Below are 25464 nucleotides of genomic sequence, written 5' to 3' on the forward strand. Positions count from 1 at the left end.
ATAAAGATATTTATTTTTTCACAGCTCCCTTAGAAATAAATGTTAAGTCTATGTTAAGAATGGAGAATACAGAAGTTAAAAAAATAAGTAAATGCAAGACAATTTGAGAAAAGAGAGAACACTAAATGCCAGCACCAAACACTAAGGGAATGAAAAAAAGGTTTCCTGTAGGTGGTTGCATTTGACTTGAACTTTGAGGAATCCAAGAATTTAACCAGCCATAAATTGGGGCATTCCAGGACTAGGAGACAGTCCTTGTAAAGTCATAGAGGTAGAGAATGTAATTTGTCTGAAACATTGAGTGAAGAAAAGTGATGTGAAATAATAATATTAGTAAAGGGAGGCAATAGGCATCTGTAAATGTCAAGCTGGAGAGTTTATATTTTATCCTATAGATTAGACAGAGACTCCTCCCAGCTCTAAGTTCTTATGATTCTATTACTCATTTCCTGTACTTGCTCATAATGATGGGGTTGGAATCTGAGCCCCAGAAAGGAAAAACTCTGGCCCCAGACCATTTTCCACCCTTGGTAATTCTATTACCTCATGGACTACTTGGCCACTCTCCCACGGTCTTTCTGCATATAAGGTCCATCTTGTCTCCATTAAGATGCTCAGATTTTCACAATCTAGCCAATAGCCCATAGATGCTCAGAGTCCTTAAGAGTCTAGCTAATATGGTGAATCTTCAATAAACTTTTTTTTTTGGCTGCTAGAAGACTTGGGTCGAATTCTTTTGGGCAGGACCCGGGTATCATGATTTTGGGGTGCCAGGACCCCTAACCTCTAGACTGCATCACATGGTTCCCTGACCAGGAATCGATTCCAACCCCACCACTTGCCTGCATATGTTTCCCACATCCTTTCTGAAACTCATCAGCATTTCAAAATCCTTAGTTCTATGTTTCTTATTATTTATAATTAATATGTAATTGCATATTAACAGCAATTTAGACATGATTGATTAGTTGTAGAGATACCAGTGATGATGATGGACTTAGATATCTTAGACTTATAAGATAAGTAGGAAATATGTGCTAGGGATGAATGTTGTCTAGTACTCTTTTAAGATATGTTAAATAGAATCATAGACTTTTAGAGCTGGAAGAGACCTTGGGGATCATTACCATCATTTGATGGATGAGAAAACAGAGGATCAGAAAGGGGAAGGAATGTGCCCAAAGTCACCAGCTTTTTTTTTAAAGGCAAGCATGTTTATTTAAATAGTTTTAAGTTTAAAATCTATGCTGAAGAAAATTAAAACATCTCATAAAGAAGTTTACACGTAGGTAATGGGACTCAGCTATTGACAGCTTTCAAATGAATGGAAATTCCAAAGTCCTAGCAATATCAGACAAATACATTTCTCCTCTTTTGGAATGGAGCTACCCACAAGAAGTTACTTATGGTTAAAAGTTGTGTTAAATACATAGTATTATTGCATTTGAATTGAATTCAAAACAATGTCCAAGTTGTACAAGAGGAAGGGAAGGGCAGAAAAAATGCCTTTGTATGTCCTATTTAATACAAAGTGCATTGTCTATACTCAAAGTAGTGAAATTCAACCCACTAAAAACCACTTAGCTTTTAGAGTGCTGCTGTATGAGAGACAAAGATAGAAGCTAATGATACTCAGTGGGAAAAGCTGTTAACAACATTTGTCTACCTAAAAGATACCGAAGTTGTTTCCTATTGGGTGAAAAAGCACTATAAAAATCACCAGGAATTCAGAATATAATTCTATAGCAGCCAAATGTCACATGGCTTGATCAAGTTTTGCTTTGTTAGGAGCTCAAAACTTTGATACATAAAGAGGTTTTGCTACACTCTTTGTCAGCAGACCCTTATTATTCTTGAACAAAGGGTTCCAAAAAAAATTCACTTTTATATGTGTCCTGGATTTATGTGCTGACCTTGCTTGACAAATAAAGATGGATTGAAATCAGAGAACTTGCGCCAAGAAGGGACATTAACAATTATCTAATTCCCAATAGGTCTGAAAGGGATTAAGTGAATTGACCAAGGTCAATCAATAGAGCCTCAGGCAGCCCATTTAATGGCCCAGTCTGGAGTAGACCATAGATCTCCAAATTTGATATTCATTACTCATTCTCTTGCATCTCCAATAAACAAGTTAAAAGGTAATCCAGAGACCATTATAACCTAACAATTTGGAAACTAATGACTTCAAATTTCTAGTAGTTTTTGTTTTGTTTTGTTTTGTTTTGTTTTTTTAACAGATTCCAAGTGCCTTGGAAGGATGTCATTATTGAATTTTAGAACTGGAGGGGATCTTCAAGATGATACAGTTCAACTTCTCCATCCTTGTCTTCTTATTTTATGGGTGGAGAAACTGCGAAGAAACTAAAAATAATACTTAAGTGATTTGTACTACAACTAATTAAGTGGCAGCACTAGGATCAAAATCCAGGCCTCTAACTGAGAAGCATATTATTATGGCTTAGCTGATCAACAAAATAGGGAATTGTTACTGTTTGTAATACCTATAAGGCCGTTATTGTTTACAATATATAGTATGGTAAGCTGCCCTTTGATGGGAAAATCAAGGATACATTTCCAAGGAATATTCTTTCTCTAAACTAATCTAAAGGTAATAAGTTAAAATTAAAAAATTGAAATTGGAATTAAAAAATTTAATCCCACAAAGCTGAGTAAGACAAGTGTCTACTGTATGTCCGTATATCAAGACCATGCACAAGGATTCTGTGATAACTAGGACCCAGAAATTGTTATGGAAATCATAATATGTTAGTTAACTGGTTGGAAAAAAAGATTCAAGTATGATAATAACTCTGATACATTGTGTGTTGAAAGGAATATTGGAGGCATGTCCAGGAGCTAGAAGTTGTATAACAGGCTTGGTTACCAGTAGAGTGAGCTTTGGTCAGAGAGTCTTGTCCAAATATAAATCCTCCAGTTCCTCAGGAATTGAGTTGATATTTAGGAAAATGAAGGGAGTCAGTGGTGATTATTTTGATGGCACTCAAAGCCAGTCTAGGAACCATTTATTTGGACATTGTCTTCTTGAAATTGGCCTGTTGATCGATCATACACCACTTTTGCAGGGAACTCACACACTAATGAATGCTGGAGCTACAGCTAGCTAGGAATGGATGGTTAAATTCTTGGTAATCAAATAGGACTTGTGTTTGAATCTGACACCAAAGTTTCATTTGGAAAAGTGCTTCCTCCTGACTTTTCATATTCCCAGCTCTATTAAATTATATAGCAAAAAACAAAACAAAACAAAACAAAAAAAACAACTACCTTTCATTCCACAGTGTTCACTCTTGATTCAAATTGTTTTGAATTTCACATCTGAATCAATTGTCATTTTAACCTCAGCTTTACCACCAAAAATTGAGCACCCCTAGCATACTAAACACTGTACTGGGGAGACTTGTCCCTCTCTCTCATGATTGCCTCTCTCTCTCTCTCTGATTTTTCAATCTCTCCCTAGCTACTAGTTCCTTTCCCTGAAGTTTGCAAACATGCTCAGATTCCTTCTCTTGCTTATGCCAGGTTCTTAAGCTATCAATCCCTATCCGTCTTCCTTTTCATAGCCAAACTACTCAAATGAATCATCTTCACTCGTTATCTGCCCTTTCCCACTATTTAGTCACTTCTCAACTTCTTGCAATCTGACTTTGGAGTTGACTACTCCACATACTCTGTAATTTCTAAGGGCACCCCTCATCTCTTAATTGCAGAGTCTTCATGGCCTTTCTTGGACCTCCTCCTACTTAATATCTTTGCATTTTTGGACACTGTTCACCACTCCTCTTCCTGGACACTGTTCCTTAGCTTCTATGAATCTATTTTCTCCTTATTCTTCTCCTTGTCTGACCTCTCCTGAGTTGGTCTATCATTCATCTTTGGTGAGTGAGTCTCATTAAAGTGAGTCTCACTCAGTGCTCTGTCTTGGATCTCTTTACTTCTCCCTCCACATTCTCCCAGTCAATGGCTGGACATTATCATGTGGATGTCACATTAGCACCTCAATCTCAAAATGTTCAAAATAGAAATCACTATCTTCCCTCTTACTCCAAACTTTCCTATTTTGCCAAGGGTACCACTATGTTCCCAGTCATTTAAATTCATAAATTAGCCTTCACCCTTCTGCCTCTATAGCCGATCAGTAGCAGAAGCGTGTAGGTTGTTCTTACAATTTATTTTTCCATTTGAACCCTTCTACCCACTCTAACTGCCACCAAGCTAGCTCATGGGCTAATCACCTTTCACCTGGATTACTGTAATAGCTTCTTAATTGGTTTCCTTCTTCAATTCTCTCCCCTGCATATACTTTTTTAAAAGCCTAACTGTGCCACTCCCCTTTTAAGAAACCTTCATATTATCCTAGATATCATTAAGATAAAGTGTGAATTCCTCATTCTGGCACTACTAGCCCATAAAAGTTTTACTTCTGTCTTTCTTTTCAGCCTTATTTCATACCACTAAGGAATAGTGGAAGAAAATATAAGTGAATATATAAGAATATATAAGAAATATAAGAAAATATAAGTGAAATATAAGAAAAAATAAACAATAACCAGGATTTTAATACTCTCTCTAGTAACCTGAGTCTATGACACTGATTCAATGTATTCCAGGCTCCACCATTTACTAACTTTGTGAGCATGGGCAACTCATTTAATTCAGACTTATTTAATATAGCTCAACAAATATTAAGTATATATGTATTCAAGGCCCTGAGCTGGCAGGAGGTACACAAGGAAAAAACAAAAGCATAACAGCCCTTAAGGAGGAATTCATATTTTATGAGAGGGAAGAGGTATGACATGTATACAGAGGGAGAGAGAGAGTACTAAAAACTGGAAAGAATCAGGAAAGACCTTACAGAAGAAGAGAGAAAACATCAACTGTACTTTGAAGCAAGCTAGGAGTTTTGAGAGATAGGGGTCAAGATGGAGTATATTCTAGACATTGGGGAGCACCTGTGCAAAGATACAGAACAGGCATATGAAATATCATATGCAGAAAACAGTTGGCAAGCCAGTTTGAGTGGAAAGGAAATATACGAAGGGGGTCATTTTGAAATAAGACTGGTAGATGAAAATTAATTTTTGGAGCACATGAAATGCTAGACTAAAGTTATTGTGTGTTTGTCCTAGGGGCAACTGGGAAATGAAGGTTTTGTTTTGTTTTGTCCCTCTCTGTGGTCTTCTCTTCCAATTGGTGAGTTCTCTGGAACCTCCATTTGAACAATCATCTACATCAGCCATGCTCATTTCAAAACTGTCTGTGACTTCCTGGTTAACTTTTCCAATTTGCCCTCACATTGGTACCCTTACCTCCATTTATGTGTTATCTTCCCCTATTAGAGCATAAGCTCCTTGAGGGCAGGGACTGTCTTTCTTTTTGCTTGTATTTGTACTGCTCCACACACAAAAAATGAACAGGGAACCATTACAATTTTTAGAATAGGGAAGCCATATGATGAAAAGAGTATTTTAGGCAATTTTTTCTTTATATTGAAAGGTATCCATATCAGAAAGACTTTGTATTAAATAAAGCAATAGAGTTACCAAAGAAAGCTATAGAGGTAGATAATAACTACAACTTCCAGCAGAGCGAAATGTATCATAATACAATGGAAGGTGTGCTGGATTTTCAGCCAGAAAACTTGAGTTCAAAACTATAATATTGATAGTATTGTTCAACATTATCTTTGTGACCTTAGTCAAGTCTTTGTGAGCTCTCTTAGGGTTTTCTTGACAAAGATACTGGAATAGTTTCCCATCTCCTTCTCCAGCTCATTTTACAAATGAGAAAACTGAGTCAAACAGGATTAGGTGACTTGCCTAGGGTCACACAGCTTCTAAGTGTCTGAGGCCAGATTGGAGCCCAGGAAGATGAATCTTCTTGACTCCAGGCCTGGCACTCTATCCCTAAAAGTAGGGATGAGGTGTATGTGGAAGCTCCAGATGGAAAAACAAACAAAAAAACCTTAAAAACAAAACACAATTAGGTTTGTCAATTTGGAAAGAGCAATTAGAGGAGGAAAGGAAAGCAGAATGCAGCTGTTTCTTTCCAAAATGCCATCTGAACATGCTGCTACATGAAATCCAGGTCTGTTTTATCAGTCACCTACCACTAACCACATTCACTGTCTTTGAGGTTCACAGGTACTCTTTGATCTAGTGACATTGGCTTCTTTGCTGTTCCTTAGACAGGATACTCCATCTCTCAACTCTTGACATTTTCATTGGCTGTTCCCCATGCCTAGAATGCTTTATCTTCTCACCTCCCCCTATTAGTTTCCTTGGCTTCCTTCAACTCCCAGCTAGAATTTTGTTTTCTAGAGGAAGCCTTTCCCAATCCCTCTGAATTCTGGTATCTATTGATTGTTTCTCATTTCTCCTGAAAATAGCTTGCCTGTACGTGTATGTTTCATGTTATCTCTCCTATTAGATTATGAGCTCCTCAAATGCTTCTCCCTGTATTCCCAGCTCTTAGTATATGGTACCTGGTACATAGTAGGCATTTAAAATAAATGCTTATGATTAACTAATTTATATTAGTAATATCCTAGAGGGAGATTGTAAAAAGTAAGAGTAACTTCTGTGTGGTCTTCTTAATGGCTAAGAGTCAATATGATATAGTAGATAGAAAACTGGCCTCAGAATGAGAAAGACCTTCTTGGACTCTGGTCTTTGACATGCTATGACTATGCTATGCTAAATCAAACAAACTTTCATTCTCCTTAGGCAACTCTCTAAGACTTATAAGTTGCAGAAGAGTTGCCAAAGAAGTTTTTGAGTCCACACCAATGAAATTCCAAAATAATTTTAAAAAAATACCAAATGACAAGTGACTATTATAAAAATCCTTTACTCTAAAACTCCCTCTCCACCTACCTCTACCACCCTTCCTATTGAGGAGAAAGCACAATGAAGACCTTGTGACTTCCTATTGTTAATGTTGTTTAGTGGAAAGAGCAATAGACTAGTGGCAAGGCACCTTATTTTGGTTTTATTTCATGAAAACAAAGCTAAATGACTTCCTGCTATGTTCCAGAAAGGTTCAGAGGGCTTCTTTTCTTATGATGTTGACACAATGCACCCAACTGCTTCTGAGAGAAACCTGAGTGAGATTAAGAAGCTTTTTGTTACCTAATGGGTCTGGAGAAAAAAAGGGTGAAGACAGAGGGAAAAAAGAGGCAAAGAACATTAAAAATTGTTTTTTAAGAGTAAAAGCAGATGACTAGGAGTATTCAAAGTAGGTAGTCATCTACTGTGCAATGCAATAAGGTAGAGATAAGTAGAGAATATGGCACCAAGGACCCTTATTAGGAAGACACTTTCAATTCAACATGTACTAAGCATCAACTCTGGATCACGAATTATTTATTTATTTTTACCTGGCCCATGATTTCATTAGTATAGGGAACTTCAAGTATGGAAATTCCATCTACCAATGTAAATCAGCTCCTTCTCTAAAATGTATAGTCTTAAAGAGTTGTCTCAAATGTGTGCAAAGGACTCCCTGATTCTGAGGCTGGTATGTACCATCTTTTTAATGCAGAGCATGTTCTTTCCCCTTCCTTCTCTTCCTGCACTTAAGTATTTATTTTTTGTTGTTACAAATTTCACAAGAAAGTTTAAAACTAACCTTGGGCAATGACATCTTGGAAGAAAAGCATTTTTAAAAGCATTTATTAAGCATCTACTGCGTGTCAAGCATTATCCTCTGTGCTTTACAAATGTTGTCTCGTGGGGCAGCTAGGTGGTGCAGTGGATAGAGCTCTGTCCTTGGAGTCAGGAGGACCTGAGTTCAAATCCAACCTCAGACACTTGACACTTACTAGCTATGTGACCCTGGGCATGTCACTTAACCCTGATTGCCTCACCAGGAAAAAAACAAAACAAAACAAAACACAAATTTATCTCATTTGATCCTCACAGCAATCCTAGGACCTAAGTGATATTATTATCCCCAATTTGAGATTGAGGAAACTGAGGAAGACAGAATTTAATTGACTTGCTCATGATCACATAGCTAGTAAGTGTTCGAGGCTGGATTTGAACTCAGGTCTTCCTGACTCAAGGTTTAGCATTCTATCCATTGAATCACTTAGCTTCCTTATGCAAATGCCTCCTCCACATTCTGTGTAAAAGCAATCATTCTAGCCCCTCGAGTTTCTGTTTGGAGTAAGCATTCTAAAAAAATGTCTCATGGAGTTTGAATATTTATCAAATTTGTCTCCTCAACAAGTTTCATTTGGGGACAAAATAATAGGCATGCTATGTGTTTACCAGTAGTAAGTGAAATCCTGGAATCACAGAATTTTCAACTGAAAGGAACCTCAGAGATCATCCAGTCCAAATTAATTCTGAACAAAAATCTCATCTATGGCATTGCTCAGAAGCAGTTGACTGGGGAGAAAAAAAATCTTTATATCAAATACCACTGATAAGTGTCAAAAGTCAAGACATAAAGAGTATCCCAAAAATCTTAGAGCGGTTTTAAGCTTTAATAGCTTAAACTAATTGGAATGCATAACATCAAAAGCCATTCCTCACTTCATAAATATGGGGCCAAAGGATATAAACAAACATTTCTTGAAGGAAGAATTGCAAACTATTAAGAACTATTTGGAAGAAGGCTCCAACTTACTAATAACAAGAGAAAGACAAATCAGAACAATGAAAACCTAACACATTTGCAAAGATGACAAAGGATGGGTAAGGGATGGAGGCCTTTTGGAAAGATGGGCACATTGATTTATTATTGATGGATTTCTGTATGGGTCTAACAATTCCAGAAAGCAGTTTAGAATTGTGTGAAGAAAGTGAATAAAATAATCATAACATTTGACCCAGAGTTTCCATTGCTAGGAATATCTCCAGAGGAGACCAATTACAAGAAGAATGTTCTCATTTAACTAGTGATGGGAATGAATGGGGTAGGAGATATACAATAAACATCACTGAGGGTAAACATCACTTTATTTAAAGTACTGCATGGTAATATAAAATAATCATAGCATATTCTCCTAACACTTGAATTTTATCCCAATAATATCTTCTTCCTAATTTGTCTCAGTATGGTCTTTTCTCCTTGGGAGAATAAAACATTTTCACTTATTGCTTAGTTGGGTTGCAATATTTGAATAACAGGCCTTAATGTTTTGTTTTCTCCAGGAGTTTTTTGTAATTTCTTTAGCTTTGTTTGGGCTGTATTTGTGTGTGAGCATGTATATGTAAGCCTACGTGTCTGCTTAACACAGAGTTTCACACATAGTATGTACTTAATAAATGTTTACTGACTGACTAGGGGTATACACATCCATGTGCCTTTTAGGGAGTACTATTTAATTATGTATTTAGTTCTCTTTTTTTTTTAGTTAGGGGCTTAAATGTGTTAAACTCCAAAAGAAATTTTAAGGTAAACACCTAATCTCAACTTTATACACATTTGTCCTTGATATTTGGATTTTATAACTTAAGCAGTGACTTTACACTAATTTCAGGGAACATGCCTTAGCTTGAAAGACGTATTGAACATAGCATATTGCTTTCATGCCATCTGCAACAAGAGTAATAATATTATGAATCCTGCTTAATGAAAGCTTCTAGCTGTGTTCAATAGCAAAAGCTCATCTCCCACAGCAATCCTGCACCATGGGACACTAAATCTAGCAGTTAATTATCTGGCTATGGTTAGGGATGTAGCAAGGACACTGCATTAGGTAAACCTCCAAATTTATTTTATACTGCCTGATTACCCAATGGGATACAAGGAAAGATGTAGGGCTTAGGAAATTAAATTTATGTGTTAACTCTGAATCCTAATACGTAATCAGTGATTTCTGTTCTTATCTATTTATTTTTTTAATTCTCACTTCTATCCTTATTACAAGTCTTTCTCTAAACTCATAGTTTAGTATTTTTTTTCAGAAAAAAAAATTTTTACTCTATTTTCTTGTGAAAAATGGTGATATTTGCTAAATACATTTTGAAAGAGCATTATTTTCCTTGGGGTACATTATTGAGGCCATTTTGTTGTTTCCTTTCTTTAAAGATTCAAAAATGTACTATCAAGCTTAGGTTTGTAGTTTATATAGCCATCACAGCTGAAAAGGTAGACAGAGACAGACAATTTTCTCCCAAAGAGTTTAAGATTAAAAAAAAAACCCCTCCATTTGTGGTCTGTTGAGTGCTGTACAGCCACAGTCCTTAAAAAGAATCAACAAGCATAGAAAAACAACTCAAATATGCCATTTTGGAGTTATTTTAGAACTATAATCTATCTCAGAAATATAAAGCCAAATATTGAATATAGTTTTGGGGAGGTATGTTTCTTAGTTCAAGCTGGATACTCCACTCCCATGTTTGCCTATCCCAAAGAAAAAACAATTCTAAGGTGAAATCTGCTCTGTTTTATCATGCTTTTTTTTTGGTGAAACTCTGATGGAAATATTTTGCCCATTGGTTCACATAGAAATAATAAGCCCCTATGGTAGTTATTAGTAACTTTTCTCTTGGTCTTATAATGGGAATTAAAAATTTCTGATATTATTTTATTATTATTCAAGGCTTAGAGTTATTCCTTCTGCAACTTTTGGTTAACTAAAAGTCTATTTTCTGTTAGTATTAACCTCATGTCATCAAAATCTGAAATTGTAATGTTAAGAAAAAGTTAGGGCTGTTTCTCCTAGTTGAGATGCGGTTAAGTTGATTAAAATCTGTTCCATAGGATGTGAAAATGTATTTAAAGCCTTAAATATGACTTCAGTAAGAAGTCAGAGGAAGACTGTCAACTATCTCTGACCTTTGGTGACATGCAAATCTTCCCTATCAATCTGCTTATTTGTGAACCCTCTAAATGTAGTTTAATCTGCAACCTGACTTACTTTACTTACAGAATTTATTTCATGAAGTTTGTTTCTTTAGGGGATATATGAGATTATGACTGTTTAACTTTGTTCAATTTTTATGACATTGAAAAAACATTGGGATTACAAATCTATCTTTAATTTTATAGCCTAAAAGGAATGTACAAAATTGCAATATGTAAAAGAATGATTTCTCTATCACTCTGACATAATTTTGCCTATAAGAAGGCTTGTGAGAATCTTATTGGGGGTTATAGGCCTGAACCTATGCTTGAGTGTAATAATAAAACTTAAGTTTTTACCTCTCTAATTCCTATGTTGTACTAAATATATTTTGGCAGCAAGTACCTAATGCGTAAACTCAGAGAAGAAATATTTTTTCCCATAACATTCTCATTTATTGAAGTATCCTTTCTTTCCTTATGGATCTCATGCTATCTTCAGTATAAGTTATTAGTAAGAGACCACAAAAAAGTAAATCCTTTACTTTCTTGTAAAGTTAATTCTCTAGCTAGTTCCAATGTATATCACCCTAGAATATGTGGAAAAGAACTATAAAACTATGACAGAGATAAATCATTGCAGCCATGCATGGATTGCATTAGAAACATAAAGCTGCGCTGTTTTTCATATTTTTCCTAAGGCCAAATAGTAAGCTTCCAACTGCGATAGTTAAAAAAAAAAAAGTATTGCTAATAATAAAACATTTAATGTCAGAGCTTGAAGGAAACAGATATCATCTAATCCCTTTCCCAGATTTTACAGATGAGGAAACTGAAGCCCAGAGAGAAATGACTTATCTAATGATACATAGAATTACTATGTGACTCAAACCTGTGTATTATGACTTCTACTCCAGTGTTCTTTTCACTATACTGTGCTCCTTCCCTAGAAATATCTTCATAAAGACTGAATGTTTTCATCCTATTCTGTTTTACTTTTAATCTAGATGGCAAATCATATAGAAACCCACTTGAGTCAGCATGGTATGGTAGATAGAGTGCCAGACTTGGATTCAGGAAGAAATGGGTCCCAGTCCTACAATGGACACTATCACTGTGTCTCTAGACAATCCTTTAACCTCTGTGGGCCTCAGTTAACTTATTTGTAAAATGAGGGAGTGGACCTATTATCTAAAATCCCTATGAATCATTTTTAAGTGACTATTCCTTACTTTAAGAAAACCTAATAAAGAACATATATTTAGAGCTTGAAAGGATCTTTGAGGTCATCTAGTCTAAGTTTTTCATCTTGTATGTAACATCCTTGTAAAATAATTAGCTTATTTTAATCCTATGGGCCAATATAATAGCTCCCGAGATCCAAATGCTGCCTTCTGCAGCCTTAGAAGGTTTATTTTAGATTAGAAGTTATGAGTTCAATCACAATCACTTTGATCCCCCAGTTAGGAAAATTCTTAAAATTTAGACAGAGGTTGATCTCTCTGAAGAAATAATATTGATAATAATAACCAACATTTATATAACACTTACTATGTACTAAGCACCGTGCCAAGCACTTCACAATTATTATCTCATTTGATCCTTACAATAACCCAGGAATGTAGCTTTACAGATGAAAAAAAAAAACTGAGGCAAATGGAGGTTAAGTGACTTGCCTGGGGTCACACAGCTAAAGAGTGTTTGAAGTAGATTTGAACTTAGGTCTTCCTGACTCCAGGCCTCAAACTCTATCTACTTTGCTACCTAGTTCCCCGTAAAATTTAATTTTATTTCTAACTAACTCTATTTATTTCTAGCTAACTACTTTATGGTTGAGGAAAAATTCAAGTTACTGAGAAAGTTTCGGTAATGAAACTATTGATTTTATGATAGTGACTGTGGATGGACTGGCTTTGAGAGGTGAAACTGAGGAAAGAGCAGCAAATCTTTTCTTGGGATTTTGCTCATTCCTTGAGTAATGGGCACACTGGTTCCATCATCCTGAGTCTTCTGAGAGATACCTCTAACACTGTCACAGTTCAGACCTACCTTCTCTTTCTCCTTCTTTAGGGTTGCTTGTTGTTGACTCATATAATACTGCTTCTTCTCCTCTTCCAGACCTTTGAAATCTCTACTTGATTCTGAGATAATGCTTTCCTTTTATACAATTTCCTTAGTGAGGTATCAAGTCTCTCAAGAAATTGTTTATTCAAGGAGATGTAATAATTTTTTCATACTCCACCCTCATTGATTGGCTCAATCAAGACTTACCTAAGAAAAGATTATTAATTTTAAAGGAATGGGATAATCTTTCTCTTGAGTTTTAATGTTTGCTGTCCTCCAAAGGTCTACTGGAGCAAATTTGGCAAACTTTGCATTCTCAAATCATTATAGCCTTTTAGTGACTTGGAGAGATTCTGCATTACTCTTAAATTTGTATGGCACAACATTCTACCTTCTTCAGTAGATTAAACTCCCTCAGATAGTGGGGAGTAGGTGGAGTGGCAGGAAGTTCCACTTTCCATTTCCTTCCCTCCTCTCCCAAATAGTTTTATCTCTAGTTGAGCTAGAATGAAACATCACTCTCAGGTTCTCTAGTGAATTAACTACCTTTTCCCCCTCCCTTACCTTATAAGGCAGCAAGACCAAGAATTACCAGGGTGACTATTACATTCATACAATAATATTATTGTTAGGCTATACAAAATAGCTAGATTATGTTAACATCCTTAAACATCATTCTAAACCAGGTCTATACAACATATGGCTTGGTTATGACCTGCCAAGATTTTGGGTGGCCCTCAAAAATATAGGGTTGCCACTGTGCACTCTCTCCTGTTTGTCACGTGACACATAGTAACCAACCATTGACAGTCTGTCTCTAGTCTAACTTATCTGTGGCCCAAAGATGTTTAGCCTGTTTTAATTTTGTCCCCTACTTACTGCCAAGTTGTACAGGTCTGTGCTAAATATAGTTTTCTTAAACTATACAAACATGCACAATACTATCATAAAGGAAATACATGTACAAGAGAAAAAAAATTATTAAACAGGGACATACATGTTAATATAATTAACAGGCACATCAATGAAAAATATTTGAAAGACAAAAACAGGAGGTCTGTTGCATTTGGTTAAGAGATTTTGTCACATTCTCTGAGTTTTGTATAATAGCATTAAGTTAGCTAGAATTAGGGCATTCCAGAAATTAAAGGGAGCATAGCATGGGGATCAACCTAATTCCCTTGAGAAGGAAGCACCCGGGGGGGAAACAAGGTTCTAAGCTTAGGCCTTGCATCTACTCCCCTACCCTGACATTTTGGCAGGAGAAGGGCCTTGCAAACTTGGAAGGGTCAGATGATGTTGAATACCTGACCTTCCCATCAATGTCCAGGTGGCATCCCCAAATGAAGTGATGGCTATGCCTTCATTGGGAGTCAAGGACAGACTGGTCACAGATTTACCATGCTTAAGGGGAAACTTCTTTGGTACAGCACAACGAAAAAGAGAACTTTGAGCAACATGTTCTAAGTTTCCCCTTTGTCCACCTTACCCTGGAATCTATGTGTATCCCAGAGTTTTTAGGAGGATGTTTTGTACCAAATACTCTTATTATATAAAGGTAATTAATACTCCTTTCTAAAAACTACTTAAGGCTGGCTCATTGGACAAAGTTGACTTTCAACTGATAATCTTGGTAGGGAAGCACACTGATGTATACTTGAGCCAGTGGCATCAAGCCAGTGTCATAAACTCCTAAGAAGTACCCCTGAAATTGTTAGGGGAGATGTAGTCATGCTCTGGGACCTGAAATTCATCTGTTAAAGTGGAATTTTAGAAAAAGATACTCATAGCTTATAAGGGATACATGTAGACAAAGGACCTGAGGCTCAGAGATATAAAGTGATTTGCTCTAGGACCTAGGCAGATCTGAGGATTTCAATGCAAGATATCTACTCCAAATTTAGCTCTTTCTACAGTACTACACTGAAAATTCAAGCATACGGAAACATCAATGTGTGGATGATTATTTGTAATACAAAACTGGATTCATTTTGCAAAATAATTCACCAGAGTTCTTTCAAATAGCTAGCTCCTTGAGGGCACTGTATTTAAAAGTTCATTAACTATTTAACAAAGAGGCTGGGATGCTGGGAATTTGGAAATAAAATACCAAGTTACTTACAAATAAAGATAAAACATCCTTTAAGTTATAATATAAATCAGTGTATAATTATAGCCATATTCACAAAGTCCAACTTACACACAATTTTTCTATTCTCTTTATTTTAAAAAAACACATTAACTAGACAAAGGGAAGTAAATCTATTCTGCATTCCATTCATTTGAAGTACAGTGAAGAACTCAGCTGAGTTCTCCCAATATTCCCTTCTAAATAACTTTAAAATAATGCCTTAAATCAAATTCTGGAGTGGCAGAGCCAACAAAATGTCAGAGAGAGACATTCTTCTAGCCCAAGACAACTTAGGAGATTGGAAGGAGAGATTTGTGATATGGGAGTGTGAGCTGGCCCAGAGCCAATGTGGTGAGACTAGGTAGTGATGACAGAAGCAGAAGCAGCAGTTTCAGGAGCTGTCAAGTCAGAGATGGTAAGGGAACCTGGAAATTAGTCAGAAAGAGATTAAAGGGACCCCTGCACCAGTAATAGATGCAGGACTGGATGCTGTTTAGCAACTCCATAGCCTATACGTCCTTTTGGGTTACAGTTCAAGGGCAGAAAGGAGCCCTTTCAGTTAAGAGGGAGCAGGAGTCCTGAGAAGCAGTATTGCCTTAAGTTCCAAAGGAGCAGGGACCCTGAGTAGTAGTATTGATTACAAAAGATTAGGGGTTCTTCCTGGGTTAGGACAACAGAACAAACCAGGAAAGCAGTGACCACACTTCTTCCTAGATCACACTCTGTTAGAAGTAGAAAAAACTTTCAAACCATCAGAACCAGTTCTGAAAACAGCAGTGTGAAAAACTTTTAAGTTTGGGACATTTCCCCTACTTCCCCCCAGCCCAGCCACATACACTGTTATCCCACCTCCTGTGCAGGGAAAAGAGCCCAACTTTAACAGAAAGTTCAAAGCCAAGAAATAGGCTGGAAAAATAGAAAAGAACAAAAAAAGAACCTGATTACAAAAAAAAAAAAACACTATGATGACAGGGAAAATGAAGATAGAAACTCAGAAGAAGACAATAATGTCAAAATATCTACAAGCAATGCCTTGAAGAAAAATGTGAATTGAACACAAGCTGAACAATAATTTCTAGAAGATCTAAAAACATTTTCAAAATCAAATAAGAGGAATGGGGGAAAAACATGTAAAGAAATGATAGAGGGAAGAAAGTTTTAAAAAAAAGACCATTAACAGCTTGGTAAAAGAGGCACAAAAGTATAGAAGAAAATAACACCTTAAAGAACAGAATGGACTAAATGAAAAAAAGAGGTACAAAATGTCATTGATGAAAGTAACCCCTTAAAAAGCAGAATTGACCAAATAGGAAAAACAAGATAGAAAGGCTTAATGAAGAAAATAATTCCTTAAAAATTGGAATTGGGCAAGTGGCAAGTGATGATTTGATGAGACATCAAGAAATAATAAAAAAAGTCAAAGGAATGAAAAAATACAAGAAAATGTAAAATATCTCAACAATCCAAGACAATTCCAAAGAATCCATGATAAAAAATGTGAGTGCAGATTAAAGCATACTTTTTCCAACTTTCTTTATTTTCCATGCTTTGTATGTGTGTGTGTTTTCTTTTTTAATGTGGCTAATATTGAAATATATTTTGCATGACTTCACATGTACGATTGATATCATATTGTTTGCCTTCTCAAGGTGTAGGGGAGGGGTACAGAGAATTTAGAGTTTATTTTTTTAAATGAATGAATCAATTGAGAAGCAATGAGGACCTGAATTAAGGTGGCAGCTATGTAAGTAGACAATTGAGATAAAAATGGCATACCATCTTAGGGATCAAGAGAGGGAGAAAATTTGGAATTCCAAATTTTATATGAAAAATGAATGTTAAAAATTGTTTCATATAATTGGAAAAATAAAATACTATTTAAAATAAAAAAAGAAAATTGAAATAAGGTAAAAGGGAAATCATGGGATTTGAAACAATAAGATTTGGATTGTGATTGGATATGTGGGGTGAGGGAAACTGAGGAGTTGTGGATAATATCAAAGTTTATAAACCTGGGAGATTGGAAGGATGATGATATGTTCTATTAAAATAACAAAATCTAGGAATGAGTAGGATTTTGGGGAAAGAAAATGAATTTGGTTTTAGATATGTTGAGTTTCAATATCTCCAGTATATCTAGCTTGAAATGTCTACTAAGCAATTGGTAATATAGGATTAAATTTTGGGAGAGAGAGTGGAGCTAGACATATAAATCTATGAGTCATCTAAAAAGAGATGAGAGTTTAACTGATAGGAACTAATGAAGTTAGAGAGAAAGTTGAGTGTGCTATAATAGGAGTGTGCTGACAAATGTTTAACAACTGCCTCTGTAGGGGGAAAGAAAGGATGCAGGACACACTTCTAAGTTTCATCTACATTATTCACATTTTCTACATCACTTTATTAAGTCTAGCATGTCAACAAAACAGTAAGTCAAGCTCCCACTTATAGAGTTTACTGATTTCCTGGGTAAAAATATTCACACTGAGAACTTAATAATTGGCTGGATTTAATAATCCACAAGTAGGGAGCAAAGGATAATGAGTCAACAAAAGAGACTGAGAAAGAATAGTCAGACAGGTAAGAGAAGAATTAGGAGAGAAGCGTAGTGTTACAAAAACACAGAGAAGAGAATAGCTAGCAGGAGACGGTGTTAAACAATGTCAATTATAGTACTTAGAGGTTAAGCAGGATGAGGACTGACCTGAGATCTTCAGGTTTGTCAATTAGGAAATGATTAGTAACTTTGGAAAGAACAATTTAGTTGAATGTCAAGGCCAGAAGTCAGGTTACAAAGGTTTACAGACTGAGAGTAGTAAAAGTAGAAGCGTCAAGTGTAGGCAGATTTTTCAAGGAATTTAACTGAGAAAAGGTAGAAACATAACCCTTTCTGTCATAACCCTTTCAACATTTGCCATTTTTATTGTTTGTCATTTTTATTCATTGCATTCACAATATTTCTTTTCCAGAAGATTTCTTTCTAGTTTGAATTGTCTTAATTTCAGCAAGTTATTTGCTCTATCTGAAGTACTTCCCATATTTGTTACATTTCTCCATTATGGATGAATATAGAGTGAGACATTTTTCTTGGAGAAAAATTTTTCCTTAACTATTCCATTCATTTAGTTTCTCTCCAATATGAGTTCTCTAGTGTTGAGTAAGTTCTGTGTTGTAATGAAGATCCTTCCAACAGACATCATATTCACATTTCCCCCAAGTATCAATTGTGTACAATTCAGTAGTAAAACGATTGCACAGGCAGATCTTTCCACATGAATTTCCTCCATTAGGTTATGCTCCAGTATAAAAAGTCTGACATAGAATAATGCACTTTTCTTCTCTATGAATTTTGATGATGAATAAGGTTTGAATTCTGAAGGAATACTTTCCAAATTTTTTCCAGTGTGGCTTCTCTGATGGGTTGTATGATTTGTGTTCAGGTTGAAAACCTTTCTGTATCCATTACATTTAGAAAGTTACTCTTCAATGTGAAGTATCCAATGCAGAATAAAGTATGTCTGGTTGAAGATCTTCACACAGTTATAATTATATTTATCAGATTTCTCTCCAAGATTAATTCTCAGATAAATTCTAAGTTCTTTGCTCTATATGAAGGTCATCCAACTTTGAATACATTTATAAGATTGCTCTTCAGGATAGAATTTTTTGATTCAGAACAAATCCTTTTCCTTTATGGTAAGCCTTCTCATATTAATTACATTCCTAGGGTTTTCATCTAGTATGAATTCTTTGATACTGCATGAAATGTAAGCAGGACAAAAGGTCACATTTATTACATTCATGAAATTTCCCTTTATAACTTATTCTTTATATTTAATTCAAATTTATTTTATTTTCACTTTTAATTTCTCACCCTCCCTTCACAACTCCCTCACTCATTGAGAAGACAAGATAAACAATATCCATTGCAAATATGCATAGTCATGAAAAACAAATTTCCACATTAGCTATATTCCAAAAAACAAGAAAAAGAAAAAAAATGTTTCAGTCTGCAGTCTGAGTCCATCAGTTTTCTATCTGGAGGTGAATAGTTTGTTTCATCATGAATCCTTTGGAATTTTGATGGGGATTATGTTGAGGAGAGTTACTAAGTCTTTCAAAATTAATTACCTTTAAAATAATATTGTTACTGTGTAACTTATTCTCTGGTTCTGCTCATTTTACTTTGTATGATTTCATATGTTTTTCTAGGGTTTTCACAAACTATCCCTTCCATCATTTTTTTACAGCACAATAGCATTCCATCACATTCATATATGATAACTTGTTTATCCATTTCTCAATAAATGGACATGCACTCAGTTTTTGATTTTGAACTGCCATTTCACCTTTAGTCTTGGTCTCCTTTCCTAGTTATTCTACCTCAGGCTTATATGCAGGGTTAGAACTGAGCCCCCACTCTGCTCTTGATTTCAGAGTCACATAAAAAAGGTTCTAGAACTTGTCCCTTGCTCTGTATATAGCAAGGGTCCTGTTTCCCTGGGACCAATTCTCTTTGTGCTTGAATAGTGACCTAGAACTGGGTAAAGGGCAGCAGAGCTGCTAGATGGCACCCATTCCTACTCCCAGTGCTAGTTCACTGGTCCCCTGGAATCACTTTATTTTTTTAACTTTAAAGATTAGGTTTATTTAGAGAAAAAAATGAAACAAAACAGAAAACAGAAAAAAAGCACCACCAATTCCAACATCCCAAAGGATGGGGATTTTACATCATAAGACATTTCCCAAGTATTATGTCTACAGATTACAAATCATTTTCATGGAAGATATCTTTGTATAGATGTTACATATCCTCAGGTGCTGGATGCAAAACAATCCCTGCAACTGGTCTAACAGAAGGAGAAAGAATGGAAATGGAGAGAACAGCTTCTTAGAAACCACAATTTGGAAGGACAGTAGAAATGAAGAGGGCAAATTCTACCTTATCACCCTCTATGGAAATAAGTTGTAACTGCTTAAGTTGGGTATGTCTTCTAAATGTCCACTTCCTAGCTAGTCAATCCATGCCAATTATTAGTATTTATTAACTTATTTAATTTGTCTATCTTTTACTTCTACTTTATAAAATTATTTCCTAGATTCCCTTTCTGCCCTGTCAGCCTCTTTATGATCTCTGGGCCATATGCTCCTTGTGGCTCTGCACCTATTACCACTGCCATACTCTGCTCCTAGCTAGCCTCTTCCCATAGACCTCTCTGTCTATCTTGCTACATTTCCCAGGGCTATTAAAATGACTCGCCATAACTTTTTCTTGACTTTCCAAATCAGAATTCAGTTTAGTGCATTTTCTAGGTTGTCATGAAGGAAGTGTAGGGGGGAATGCTTTCTCTCACTGTGACATCTTGACTCTACCTTATATTATAAAAATTTTAGGAGAGTTGGAATTATAACTGCATTCCTGAAATCCATTATAACTAGAAAATAGCTTCTATCTTCTTAGGTATGAATCCAGGCCAATACTCTTAATATATGTATTGCAATCATGGAAACACCTTCCTGAATGTAAGGAGTGCCCCAAGGCTGAAACTTCTGCCATGCTTATTATGTTTGTAGCCTATGACTTCATGGAAAGTATTTTTTTATTATCTTTTCTTTCTGAATATGCTTGTGCTCATTGTTCTGTGACTTTTCTGACCTGCCATGACATTTTCATGATTCTCTCAGTTTGAAGACACAATTACATTCTTAGACTTTCCTAAGATGATTCTTCCCTGGAGAGGTCCAGTTTTAGGATTGATACCTTGATTTCAACTCTACTTTTCCAATTTTAATGAAAAAATTAAAGTAATGAAGTAGTAATTACATCAAAAGGCAGAGTAATCAGAAAAAGAAAAATCTATTCTAGATTTCATTCTCACCAAGGTGGAAATAATGAGAAGTTTGGTAATATGTATTCATTACCTCATGGACTTCTGCTTCTTAGAATGATTCCACTGGCATGCAGGGTGTTTTCCCTCACTCCAGGTAGTCAATACTATCCAGTTTGGAAACCAAAAATTTCAGTGAGACACTAAGTAATGTGAAGGGGATCACAGTTAGTTCTTTAAAAAAAGTATATTCATGTATCACTGATGAAGAAAGGGATTCCCTCTTGGTTAGCCACAGGTGATGAATTTTTCCATCATAGCAACTACTTTGATTTTTTTTAATTTTGTAAAACAAAGGTCCCATAATTTATCTCCATTTCTGTTTCAGCCTCTCTCTTTCTCTAGCTCTGTCTCTCTGTCTCTCTGTCTCTCTCTCTGTGTGTGTGTGTCTTTCTTACCCCCAACAAACCTAAGATTCTCTCCCTCCTCAACTCTACCTACTAGCTTCCTTCAAGTGTCAGCTAAAATCCTACCTTCTATCGGAAGCCTCTGCCAATCACTCTCAATTCTAGTGCCTTCAGTATTGATTTTCTCCAATTTAACCAATATACAATTTATTTGTAAGTAGGTTGTTGTCATATTGTCTACCCTGTCAGACTGTGAGCTCCTTGAGGTGAGGAACTGTCTTTTACTTTTCTTTCTATCCTCAGTGCTTAGCACAGTACCTGGCACATGTAGGTGAAGGTACTTCAAAAATATTTTTTAATTGACCAACTGACTGACTCAAAATTTATTCCATGATAAAACTTCTGTTGGCATACTTTAGTTCAAGTGGCTTTTGGGAATCCTAAGAAAGTAAAGCTCCTTTAAAAAAATCTTTCTGTAGAATTTTAAAAGAAAGGGTTATTAATTGAAAACTGTTATTTATGTGTTTTCTTTAAAAGGAAAACTGGCTTTCTCTAACTTTCCATCTATATGAAAAAATATAAGTACAGTCTAATTTTGCTACCTTTGCTGAATATTACAGAGGTTCTAGAAGCATCTTTAATAAAAGATCAAAAGCAACATTTATCAAAAGGCCAATAGGTGGATAGGTTTTCAAAATTTAGAGAATAAATGTCATTGCATACCATTAATTATTCATTTATATTCGGTATTTAAAACTGTTTTTTATACATGCTTAATTTAGTAGAGAATAAATACTTCACAAGTAATGGAGTATACCATTTTATGCCTGCACTAATTTTTTGTACAATTCTTTCAAAATAAGTTTATGGGTTCAGACAACAACAAAATATGTGCATTGGGAAATGCAAATGCTATATGTATTTAATGGCCTTTATTTTTTTATTATAAAAATATACCCACAATTTTAATAGCCAAATCTATAGCTTCTTTTACTGCACATAATTCATCATCAATTTTTAGTAATTTATGCATGACTACAATTTAAATAATTAGTAAAATGAAATATCCCTTTGTCCAGATGTTAGTGGTGTTATATTTGAAATTTAACAAAAGGGTGAACTGAGGCAATTCTCCGAGCAAGATAACATCTATTAGCAGGGGCATGCTTCCTGTCAATAAATGTATCAGTTGCTTGCCTCTCCTTATGCCAAAGACCCGGAGCAGGTGGACAGTTTCCATTTTATATGTTTTGGGGAGTACAGAACAAAGAACAGAAGAGGATAGATGACATAACGGGATTGTGGACAATATGATTAGTTACAAGCTGAAGCATAGGGAACAATATGATTGATTGGCAGTTTGGTAATTAGGGCTTGCAACAACCCTCTTTCTTCTCTCATGAGACAAAAGAGTGCTCATTATCCACTTTTTGGAAAAACAACCAGACATCCTTAAAGTACAGAAGGACTCAGTTTCTTCGCCTGTAAAGTGAAGAAGCTTGACTAAATGATCTCTAAGATCCCTTTCAGCTTTGAAGGGTTAAAGCTTTTTCATATGTCATGGACCCCTTTGGTAGTCTGAGGAAGCTTCTGGACCTCTTCTCAGAATGATGTTTTTAAATGCTCAAAATATATATATATATATATATATATATATATATATAAATCCACTTGGCATAACTTGACCTCTCAACTTCACCTGTATTAATCCTGTTGCTGTTGTTCAGTTATTTTCAGTCTTGCCCAACTCTTTGTGATCCCATTTGTATTCTTCTTGGCAGAGATACTGTAGGGGTTTGCCATTTCCTTTTCTAGCTCATATTATATATGAGGAAACTAAGACACACAGGATTAAGTGACTTAGTCAGGTTCTTTCAGATAGTAACTGTCTGAGGCCAGATTTGAACTCAGAAAGATGAGTCTTTCTGACTCCAGGCTTGTACTCTATATACTGTGCCACCTAGCTGCCCCTTGTATTAATTCTACCTATTCTTTTAGATATTGCTTACATTGTTTTTCTTTTATGAAGTCTTCTTTGGTCAACTTTAGTATGAAGCAATAACTTTCTTTACTGAACATTATTAATATTTTGCTCATGGCATTTGATGGCATTCTTAATATCCTATAGTGAATTATAATTTTTTTTTATCCATTTGAAGGTCTTAGTTCTATCCTAGATTTCAAATTCCTCAAGGGAACTGTGTTATACAAATGCCTTAGCATGATGCTTTTACATTCAATAGTGGCACATGCTTGGTTAATGTTCAATGACTAAAAGAATGTTTTTTCAGAAGAAAATTTGCCAAAATAAAAAAAAAATCTCTAAAGGACCTTGAGGATCCCAAGAATACACATTAAAATCAGGGCCTGATGGGTATGCCTATAATCCTAAATGGTAAATGTTGCTCTTCTCCCCCTACCACATTCCTGATACAGACTTCATGTCATTAGCTTAGTGATCTAACTCTTTTCAACTCTGTCATGGACTTCATTTCCTGCTTGCTATGTGTATTTGTTGTTCAGTCATTTTTCAGTCATGTCTGACCCTTTGTGACCCCCCTGAGGGTTTTCTTCACAAAGATACTGGTGATTTGCCATTTCTTTCTCCAAGTTCATTTTACAGATGAGGAAACTGAGACACACAGGGTTAAGTGACTTGCCCAGGGTCTGAGTGCCAGATCTGAACTCAGATCTTCCTGATTCCCTGTCTGGCACTCTATCCATTACATCACCTAATTGCTCATGCTGTGTGTATTTTCCAATATGTTTTCCTATAGGTAGCTTGGAAACTTGACCCTAGCTGTGAACAATCCTTTTGCTTGACCTTGAAATAGTATATCTTAAGTCCAACTTCACTACAGTGGCTGAGCAAGCAGGAAAGTAGATGCCTTTCCCAGACCTCATTAAGCTTGGAGTATAAAATATCTTCTAGGGTTGCCCTGGAAACTTTAATATTGTACATTTATGATTAATATTAAGGTATTATCAGTTTTACCTTGTGCTTACTGTTCAAGTTTTAATGCTCTCATTAAAAATAATTACTAAATTGGTTGATATTTATGATCAGAAATTTGTATGTTAGTCTCTTAATGTTTTCCTGATTTGTTGTTATGAAAAGAACTTTGATTCATAAGTAAGATTTCTTGAAACCTATTTGCTTTTTTCCTTTTAATATGAACAGGTAGTCAGCCATAAAATAAATGCTTCACAGTGCTTATCAAAATTTGCAGACACCAGAAAGTCAAACTTAAATTCTAACACTCTTCAACATTATTTTGGAAATAATGCATAGAATACAAAATAATGCCATTTAATTGGTTTGCTAATTGTCCTGATATTATTAGTAACATTAATCATCTTGAACTCCCTTATATAAATGCCAAAATTACTTGCAGAAAATAATCTATACTCAATATTATTTAAAGGAGATTTAAAATATTATCCTTCAAACTCTGCAAATGTCCTCACTTATATCTTTAAGTAGTGGCTTAGGGAGGGGAGAGGGAAAGGAGGGGAAGAGTAAGAGAGGTATAGAATTTGCAACTCAATTTTAAAAACATCTTTAAAATTGTTTTGACATGTGATTGGTAAAAAATAAAATATTATATTAAAAAACTAGGATGTTACTTCGTAAATTTTAAGAAAAGAAATCATTAGGATGCATAACTTCTATTTTTACCATTTTTTTCATTTGTGCTGAATTTACCAATATCACCTACCTATTCTTTATGTGACCATATTTCCTATTATTTCCTTGGGTATCACCCAGAGAAGAAAAGTGTTTACCAACAAGAAATAAATGGAAAATTCCCCTTCAAGCAGGTTTCCATGGAATTAAAATAAAATTAATATCAAAGATCATATTAATTTTTTAGATCATTCACAAATCCAAATAATTAATTTAATTGTGGGAGAAATAGGTGGTTGGTAGGGAGAAATTTGTAGTTGAAACAATTGTTTGGATTCTCAATTTAACCAATATTGTTGAACCTATTGTGCAAATAAACATAGCCCATATCTTTTCAAACAGAATTTATAAGTCAGCATGAGGAACCATTTTATTTTAAATAAATGGATAGAGATATAAACAATGTAAGCTTATTGTGATCAGGTATCATTTAATTTATTGTATTTTTATCCTCAATACACCTAATGATTAGAACATAGTAAGTACTTCACAAATGCTTGTTGATTTACATGCATCTTAATATAT

This window comes from Vombatus ursinus, unplaced genomic scaffold, assembly GCF_900497805.2.
Source record: "Vombatus ursinus unplaced genomic scaffold, bare-nosed wombat genome assembly UNPS02015175.1, whole genome shotgun sequence".
In the NCBI taxonomy this organism is placed as follows: domain Eukaryota; kingdom Metazoa; phylum Chordata; class Mammalia; order Diprotodontia; family Vombatidae; genus Vombatus; species Vombatus ursinus.